Here is a 9,766-nt window from a genome sequence, read left to right as displayed (position 1 = left end):
AAATCACCATTAGTGGAGAGGAAGCGTGACGCAATCGGGCAATTGGATGCGCTAAAAAGTCGGGAGAAAAAGGGGAGAAAATGCTTAAACAAAATATTTAAAAAATAAATAAATAAAAATAAATAAGAAATCATTAAATTCCCATAACATGCAGATCTTTTACAAATTTAAACTACTGACTTCAAAAAGACAAAAACAATTGGTATTGCTTATCTGAACCATACTGATACTGTTAGTCATGTGTAAAATTAAGGTTTTTAACTTAACAGAAGTAGGAAGCAACTGTTTGATTTTACATATTATTGAAGAAATCAGCAACAGGTGAGAGCATGATGAGTAACCATGGAAACTGGTCAGTTCTCGGGAGATAGAGACCCCTGGTGGTAAAAGTAAATTGCTTTGCATTGATCTAAAGGCCTAATTTAGGAAGAAAAAATTATAAGTTCGTACCTTTCTCTTTGCTGGATATGCCCTGTTTGAGCCATTCTATAAGAATAAGCACAAATACAAACTTTTAAATTTCACTCTTTACAGACACACCTGATTTAGCTGATGAGCTGATTGTCAGACATCTTTATTAGTTTCAGGTGTGTTGGTAAGTAGGCTAAAACTTGAATCTCTGCACAACAGGGATTTGTTTTGTTTGTTTGTAATTCACAATGCCGGTCTAAAGCACTTCAAATTAGGAAACAAAAATTCCTGGCCTTTGAGTACATCTGCTCTTCAATATGTCAAGACATGTTATTTGGTTAATGGAATATATTTTGTGTGTAGGAACCCACGAAAATGTTCAGAGCAGGGGTACTTGAGGAGCAGGCTGAAAATATAACAAATATTTCAAAGTCGAATTTTGTCAAATTTTGTTTTTGGATGTCCCTGCTTGTTTAGATGCTGGGGTCAAAATAAAGAGTATACTATATATATATATATATATAAATATATATATATATATATATATATATATATATATATCCCAGATTTTCAATGGGCGCAAGGCACACAGTAATACCCTGGACGGGACGCCAGTCCATCGCAGGGCAGAAACATCTACACATACACACACACATACACACACACACATACACACACACATACACACACCCATTCTCCTATAGGGCAATTCAGTGTGTCCAATTAACCCCACACAGACACGGGGAGAACATGCAAACTCCACACAGAAAGGACCCGGAGCGCCCAGCCTGGGGATCGAACACAGGACCTTCTTGCTGTGATGTGACAGTGCTTATATATACAGTCATTTGTTACTATTTATTTATGTATTTATTAGGATTTTAACGTCATGTTTTACACACTTTGGTTACATTTATCACAGAAACAGTAGTTAATCATTACACAAGGTTCATCAGTTCACAAGTTTGTTTGTTTGTTTATTGGGATTTTAACATCATGTTTTACACTTTGGTTTCATTCATGATAGGAACGGTAGTTACTCATTACACAAGATTCATCAGTTCACAAGGTTATCCAATTAACCCCACACAGACACGGGGAGAACATGTAGACTCCACACAGAAAGGACCCAGACTGCCCCACCTGGGTATCGAACCCAGGACCTTCGTGCTGTGAGGTGATAGTGCTACCCACATGGCCAGTTTAGTGCCGCCCACAAGTTTAATGTCAAACACAGTCATGGCCAATTTTGTATCTTCAATTCACCTCACTTGCATGTATTTGGACTGTGGGAGGAAACCCATGCAGACACGGGGAGAACATGCAAACTCCGTCGCCCTATGTTACTATTTAACTGAGTATCTTTTTGTAAAATTGCAGTTACACTCATATAAATCTGGACAAATAAGTCACAGTTAAAGTCAAAGTTTAAATACATTTGTAAGGACATGGATGTCATGACAGTCTTGGGAAAAAAAGAGTGACTCTTATTTCCTGGTTAAAACTTTGAACTCTTTTCTATGTTTTGTGTGTGTGTGTGTGTGTGTGTGTGTGTGTGTGTGTGTGTGTGTGTGTGCGTGTGTGTGTGTTTAAATAAAAACAAGTCTGCCATAAGTTCGATGCTGCTGGGACATGTTGAACACTAACCGCAGTAACAGTCACTATCATAAACAACAAGAATAAGAAGGAGTGTTCCTTGTTTTTTCTGTCAGTATAATGTAAAAGAGGATTTCCTGGGAGTGTGTGAGCTGCATCACGTTGCCAGAGAGCTCTCGATTATGTCAGTCATGAAGAAAATGCGCTTACCACTCTAGCATGCCCTGAACATGACCTTGTGCCCCCGATGCCTCCATCTGTATCCATTCTTCCTCCACTCAGCCATATGGTTGGTGGATAATCCATGACTTCCTCATGTCAGGATTTTTCTTTATTAAAAGATTAAAAAACATCTATATAGAATTCCAACTGACTGTGACTGGATTACAAAAGCACTTCTATACTTAAATGAATACAAATCATTCATTAATTTACTACACATCTCATTTAACCTAGCACAATTTAATCTGTCTTTAAGAGCTAGTGTACAGTATTCTTACTTTAGTTCTCTAAATAGATGGTGAAAGAGAGTTAAATTAGGTAAATAAAAATGTCACTAAAATATGTATATAAGAGACTATTTTGGGTAGTATTTTTCCTTTGACCTTACCATTGCATATGCTGAATGGGCAATTTAAGACATGATAAGACAATAAAATATAAAAAATAAAAAAAATAGTTTGGGTGGCATTTTTACGACATTGTATACTTGTAACATTAATATTCCACTATAATAATATTCCACTAGCACACCAGCGCCGAGATTCTGAACTCCTCGGTTCGAAACTCGATGTTGCCACCGGTCGGCTGGGTGCCATCTAAGTGCCTGCAGCCGACATGGTTCTGCTAGGGCGGGATGACCGGAATATGTGGGTGGGGTCTTCAAACACTGTGTAAGGACCCTGACTGGCAGATAGAGAGGTGCCTGTGCAGAATGCATGGGTGAAAAAGGGTCCCGCAAAGGGCTGCACGTGAGTCGGAGGAGGCGTGAGCAGCCATATATCCACCTCGACTGCAATCGGGTATCCCCCAGCAGCAGAAAACAAACTGACTATGCTAAATTGGGAGAAAATGGGAGAAAATGCATCAATAAAATAGAAAAAAAATAGTTTTGGTGGCATTATCAAGGCATTGTACATTGTATAAGATTAATATTTAAAATAGGGGCGGCATGGTGGCTCAGTGGGTAGCACTGTTGCAAGAAGGTGATTCCTAGGTGTAGCGTTCCGGGTACTTTCTGTGTGGAGTTTGCATGTTCTCCCTGTGTCTGCATGGTTTTTTTCTGGGAGCTTCGGTTTCCTCCAACAGTCCAAAGACGTGCAAGTGAAGTGAATTGGAGATACACAATTGTCCATGACAATTAAACTTTAACTGATGAATCTTGTGTAACCAGTAACTACCGTTTCTGTCATGAATGTAACCAAAATGTGTAAAACACGATGTTAAAATCCTAATAAATAAATAAATATTTAAAATATTCCTAGGTACCTGAGTTTACTACTCACTTCTGCTTACTGTTTTGACAAGTTTTGCATGTTCTCCCTGCATAACCTTCCTGTATAATCTTCCACCTCTCAATAACACCCCACTAGGTAGACGGGCTGTCATTAGATAAATAAGTGAACGAGTGAGTGCAACTCTGCAATAGAATGGTGTCCTGTCTATCAAACGTGCAGTAGAATCTGTAAGTGTGTGCTGCCCTGAGATAGGTGCCATCTCCACCTGCCTTGCATTGTGTATCTGGGTTGCACCAAATCTTGTGACCCAGAACAGAACAATTCAGTAAATTATTTATTCCCAGAGTGAATATGAATAATGAAATGAATGAATGAATGAATAAACGTTTGCAATATTTTTGAGCCACTAAAATAAGAGTGTAGCGGCACCTTTTTTAGCTTGTTTTTTAACAAAAAAGTCCCTCATTTTACCCCCTCCTCCCTTCCCTCACTCCTTTCACCTCAGATAAACTGTGTCAGTATCTGGTATACATATCCAAATCTATAAGCCCTTTCACATAAGCAGCAACCAGAAAGTAGGTCAACCTGAGCTGAACTGGCTGTGTAAGGCATGGTAGCTAGACACGTCTGGACATCATGGGACTGTTCAGTGTCGGTAGAGTGGGAGGGGAAAAAGAAAACTGAGATGGCATGATGGTAAAGCCTTCATCACGTTCCTCTTCCTCAGTGTCAGAGTGACTCAAGATCTCTAGCTTTCCTCCATTTCTCATCTCCTTTCCACTATCCTACTGCCTTTTTCTCTCGGGGGATTGTGCCCCCCTCCACCCCCACCCGCATGCCTTTCTACCCTTTCTGTTTCATTCGGATGTGAAGTGTGAGAAGCTGAGTCACAGAACCATGGGGGTGGAACACACAAAGACTGAAGGAGAGAGGGAGCTAGTGCATATTGGTGAGTCTCGCTCACCAAGCTTAAAAGCTTAAAGTTCTGAAGATTGTTACCATGGAAATAAGCACTAGCACCATCCCGTTGATTTTTATTTAAGTATATATAAGGGCATGAAGCTTCACGTGTAACGGCGCTGAAGCAAATGCAAAACAAGTAGAATTCATGAGGAAATATCGCAGTGAAAGGACAGAAAGGTAATATAGCTGTCAGCACATGTATTTAAAAAGCCACACTGATGACTGAGACACTTAGCTTACGCTTAAGGGGATTGGTTAAAAGCAAAGAATAAAAGAAAATAGTCCTACAAAAACAAATGGAACGAGCAGGGAGAGCAGGAAGCATTCACCCTTTTCTATTTTATGACATATATTAGGTTAACTGAACTTACACCCACATTTATGGGGCATTGTATCAGGCAGACCTATCATATGAAGTAAGTCAACAGTTCACTTACACTTGTGGGGGTCCTGCATGTCATGGCAGGTTATGAGATTTTCTTGAACTACTGGTTATTCCAAAGTCTTACTGTGGGTATTTCTAATATTTGTTTAATGCATTTTTTCCCCCATTTTCCTCCCAATTTAACGCACTCAATTTTGTCTTCCGTTGCTGAGAGATACCAGATTGCATCCGAGGAGAGCACGTCGCTGTACATGCCTCTTCCGACACGTATACAGCCCTCCTCTTCTCGCCTCTGCTTTCTGCACAGGCGTCTCTTCCGCCAATCAGGGTCCTTACGCAGCGTATGAAGATCCACCCACCCACACATAGTCCGGCCCCCACCCTGCAGATATGGTGGCCAATTAGTATCTGCTGCAGGCACTGCCAATTATGCCCGCCCGATGGCGCCCAGCCGACCGGTGGCAACACCGAGTTTCGAACCCGAGGAGTTGGTGTGCTAGCGGAATATCCCGCTGTGCCACCTGGGTGCCTTACTGTGGGTATTTCAAGAAATATGACAATATCTGCTTAGGGTTGTGGTCAAGACTTAAATAGGACATTTGAAAAGCTTAACTGTAGTCTGATTTGGCCTTTCTCAGCCGATTTTGACATATTTTGCACTACTGTCATGTTTGATCACCCATTGCATCTAATATTTCGGAATCTGAGGCATTTTCCTTCCTTTTTGTTTTATCAGCATTGTGCAATCCATCCGCACTAGAGTATAGTATCTTTTTTTAGTGGTGAACGTAATTCTATTTGTTAAGTATAAAAAATTTTAAAAATTGATGCCTCCAACACACTTTCAAAAATCTGGGACAGAGGCAGTTTTACCACTAGGTCACAGCACTTTTTCTTTAAACAACATATTTTAAACATTTGGAAACTGACGACACAAATTTTGCCTATTCTTGTTTTATACAAGACTTGAGCTGCTAAACAGTCCACATCGCTGTTTCGCATGTATTGCTGTGACAGATATGGACTGCAGGCAGGCCAGTCAAGCACACACACACTATGTCTATAAAGCCACTCTGTTGTAACTCATGCACAATGAGGCCTGGCATTGTCCTGCTGGCAATACCATATAGATTGTGAGATATTTGTTTAAAAATCTCTCACAGGATTAAAACAAGATTGCAAATCATTTAGGTCTTTTACCAACTACCATACAAAACATTGTAAAATGATTTAGAGAATCTGAATCCATTTCAGTCAATTTCAACATATCTGTCTATTTAAGGCAAAGCCAAAAACCCCTGTGCAATGTGCAACATGAAAATGTAATATGTAGAGAGAAAGACATACATCAATTTTTTTGAATTATTTTTTTATGCATTATTTTCTCCCGATCTTTAGCATGGCCAATTTTTACCCAATTGCATTATGCTTCCTCTCTACTGGAGCTGACCCCCACCCCGATTGAGGTGAGCGAACTGACACATGCCCCCTCCAACGTGTGCAGTACCGACTGCATCTTTTCACTTGCACGAGGTGAGTTCATATGCGGATCAGCTTTGTGTACGGAGAGCCACACCCTGATCACACATTATTTCCCGTCTCTGTGCAGGCGCCATCAATCATCCAGCAGAGGTCGTCCCGTTCCAGCTTTTCCCTCCCTGTATGAACAACAATCCAATCATTGTTCATGTAGCCGCCCAGCCCAGACGGATGGCAAAGCTGAGTTTCAAACCAATGAGTTCTAAATGTCAGCTCTGGTGTGCTAGCGTGTTTTACTGCTGCGCCACCTGAGCGGCGTACATCAATTTTATACAGAAACGCAGCCACTGTCAGCTCACTTCATAGAAAAACAGATATTATGTTAGATACAGAGGGTTTCCACACTGAGGTTGCTCTGGATTCCCGAACCTTTTCATAATATTTTGTATGGTAGACGGTAAAAGACATAAATGATTTGCAATCTTCGTTTGAGAAATGTTCTTTTGAACTTATTGACAACCCTGTCTCGAAGTTTGACACAAAGTGACAAGACACAGCCTTTGCTTGCACAGACTGAGCATTTTATAGATCCTCCTTGATACAAATTCACAATACTTACTGTGGAATGTTTCAAATTTGCCCGTCACCACTTTGTTTGGGTGTTTTGCAGCGTCAGCTTGAAAATTTGTTTACACTTACAAAATCCAATCAAACTGGTCTGCCAGAACATTAAAAGTCATTTCTCTGTACTTTTGTCAGTTAAATTAAAGTTCAATTGAATCACAGATCCTTGTTTTTTTATTGTATTTTACAAGATTACTGTGGTAAAACACATTTTATTGTTTATTCCCTTAAGAAAAGACTGAAAACTAAATTTAGATCATTTGGGTTTATTTCTCTGAAAAGAAAGGCTCTCAGTACCCAACCAACTGTAATCAAAAAAGAGAGTGAGAGAGAGCCCAGAAGGAGGAGCTGGTTGGGTATAAACGAAGAGAGAACGTCTTTAATCAGGAGTTAAGCTTTGTAGTAGAACTGTGAGATAAGCTCTGTAAGACGGGACTATAAATCTGTGAGATAACGGAGTTGTCTTCCACTAACTGTGTTTCACAAGACCCTTTTAGCATGCCAGTTCAGTCATACACAACCTGCTGATGAAGTTCAGGCTCCGTGGTACATTCCTCTCTTACACTAACATACATGCATTAGTTCAAACAGAATACATGTGTATTAGGAAAATGTACATGTATACACTGATCAGCCATAACATTAAAACCACCGCCTTGTTTCTACACTCACTGTCCATTTTATCAGCTCCACTTACCATATAGAAGCACTTTGCAGTTCTACAATTACTGACTGTAGTCCATCTGTTTCTCTGCATGCTTTGTTAGCCCCTTTTCATGTTGTTCTTCAATGGTCAGGACCCCCACAGGACCACTACAGAGCAGGTATTATTTAGGTGGTGGATCATTCTCAGCACTGTAGTGACACTGACATGGTGGTGGTGTGTTAGTGTGTGTTGTGCTGGTATGAGTGGATCAGACACAGCAGCGCTGCTGGAGTTTTTAAATACCGTGTCCACTCACTGTCCACTCTATTAGACACTCCTACCTAGTTGGTTCACCTTGTAGATGTAAAGTCAGAGACGATCGCTCATCTGTTGCTGCTGTTTGAGTTTGTCATCTTCTAGACCTTCATCAGTGGTCACAGGACGCTGCCCATGGGGTGCTGTTGGCTGGATATATTTGGTTGGTGGACTATTCTCAGTCCAGCAGTGACAGCGAGGTGTTTAAAAACTCCAGCAGGGCTGCTGTGTTTTATACACACACACTAACACAACACCATTATGTCATTGACACTGCAGTGCAGAGAATGATCCACCACCCAAATAATATTTACTCTGTGGTTGTCCTGTGAGGGTCCTGACCATTGAAGAACAGAGTAAAGTAGGCTTCAAAAGCATGCAGAGAAACACATGGACTACAGTCAGTAATTGTAGAACTACAAAAGGCTCCTATATGGTAAGTGGAGCTGATAAAATGGACAGTGAGTGCAGAAACAAGGAGGTGGTTTTAATGTCATGGCTGATCAGTGTATGTGTAGTATGAAATGACACATTTACCCCTGGTTCAGACGTAAATATTTCTGGATAAGAGCAAGAAACTGCATCGTCCACATGGCCCGCAGATAAAGCTGTTGCAGAATGTATTTGCTGAAGCTTATACAAAGTTAAAGACCACTAGAGGGCAGCAGAGGACACACAAAAAGACCAGTAATACTCCAGCATATGATGTATAGGCTTTTTATTTCTAGCTGTGAGTTCTTTGTACATGTTTGTACTACATATATTTATGAATTATGCCTGAAATATCAGACCACAAGTTAATGTGTGTCTATTATTAAATTTAAATTATCCCTAATAATAGTGTGATCTAACATTTAGTGGATTAAACAATTTTTTTTTCCAAAAGGGTTAAGTTCACAGCTCTGAGTACTCAAGCTCATTTACCTTGCTGTTGGAAGCAGCGTAGTGGCTCTGTGGGTAGCAAAGGTCCTGGGTTACAATTGTAGGTGGAGCATTCTTGGTCCTTTCTGTGTGGAGTTTGCATGCCCTGTCTGCATGAGTTTACTCCCACAGTCCAAAGACTTCTTAAGTTAGGTGAACTAAAGATACGAAATTGGCCGTGATGGTGTTTGACAATGAACTTGAACTGATGAATCATGTGTAACCTGTAATGACCTGTCCTGTTATGAATGGAACCGAAGTGTAGAACATGACGTTGAAATCCTAATAAACATTTTCGTCACTTTGATATTTGGTCAGTCCACCTATTTTCAGTGTTATTGTTAGATGTTAGAAAACATTTGCAAACCATTGTCCATTTCTATGTGCTTGACCATCACCACTTTCCACAAATGGCATGCGAGGGGTTACAGTAAAAAGCACACTGGATTTATTTACACCAGTAATTTTAACTCTGTTGCTATTCTGTAAAGTAAGCTTGACAACTATATAAATAAAAGTGCCTTTCAGAGGTTTAACTTTTGACTCTTGAACAGACTCATGTGGTAATAATCGAGTCCTCATCTACAGTACACCCTTAAATAAACAGACCTTAAAATATATTTTATAAGGGAAGCCAGGTTCCAGATGAAATCTGCCAAAAGGGTTGCATTTTACTTCCAGACTGGGATGTCATTTACATGTTGTAGCCATTATTCTATTAATAAATTAATTCAATCTGGTTGTGATTTTAAGAAATTAAAGTTTACAGCACAAGGAGGCGTCAACAGATGAAGTAAAACACACAACACGCAGTTACACCGCTCAACCGCCAGAGTGCGCCAGACTCCCCATGGTCACAAAGCTCCTAATTAGTGATTATTTGATCAAGTTTGATTTTCTCTTTAAACATGTTTAACAACTGTTTGAGGGGATCAAAACACCTACTGGATTCACACTCAATACCTTATA

This window comes from Trichomycterus rosablanca, chromosome 9 (assembly GCF_030014385.1).
Source record: "Trichomycterus rosablanca isolate fTriRos1 chromosome 9, fTriRos1.hap1, whole genome shotgun sequence".
NCBI lineage: Eukaryota > Metazoa > Chordata > Actinopteri > Siluriformes > Trichomycteridae > Trichomycterus > Trichomycterus rosablanca.
The sequence above is the reverse complement of the archived record's forward strand: the minus strand, read 5'-3'. Positions refer to the sequence as shown.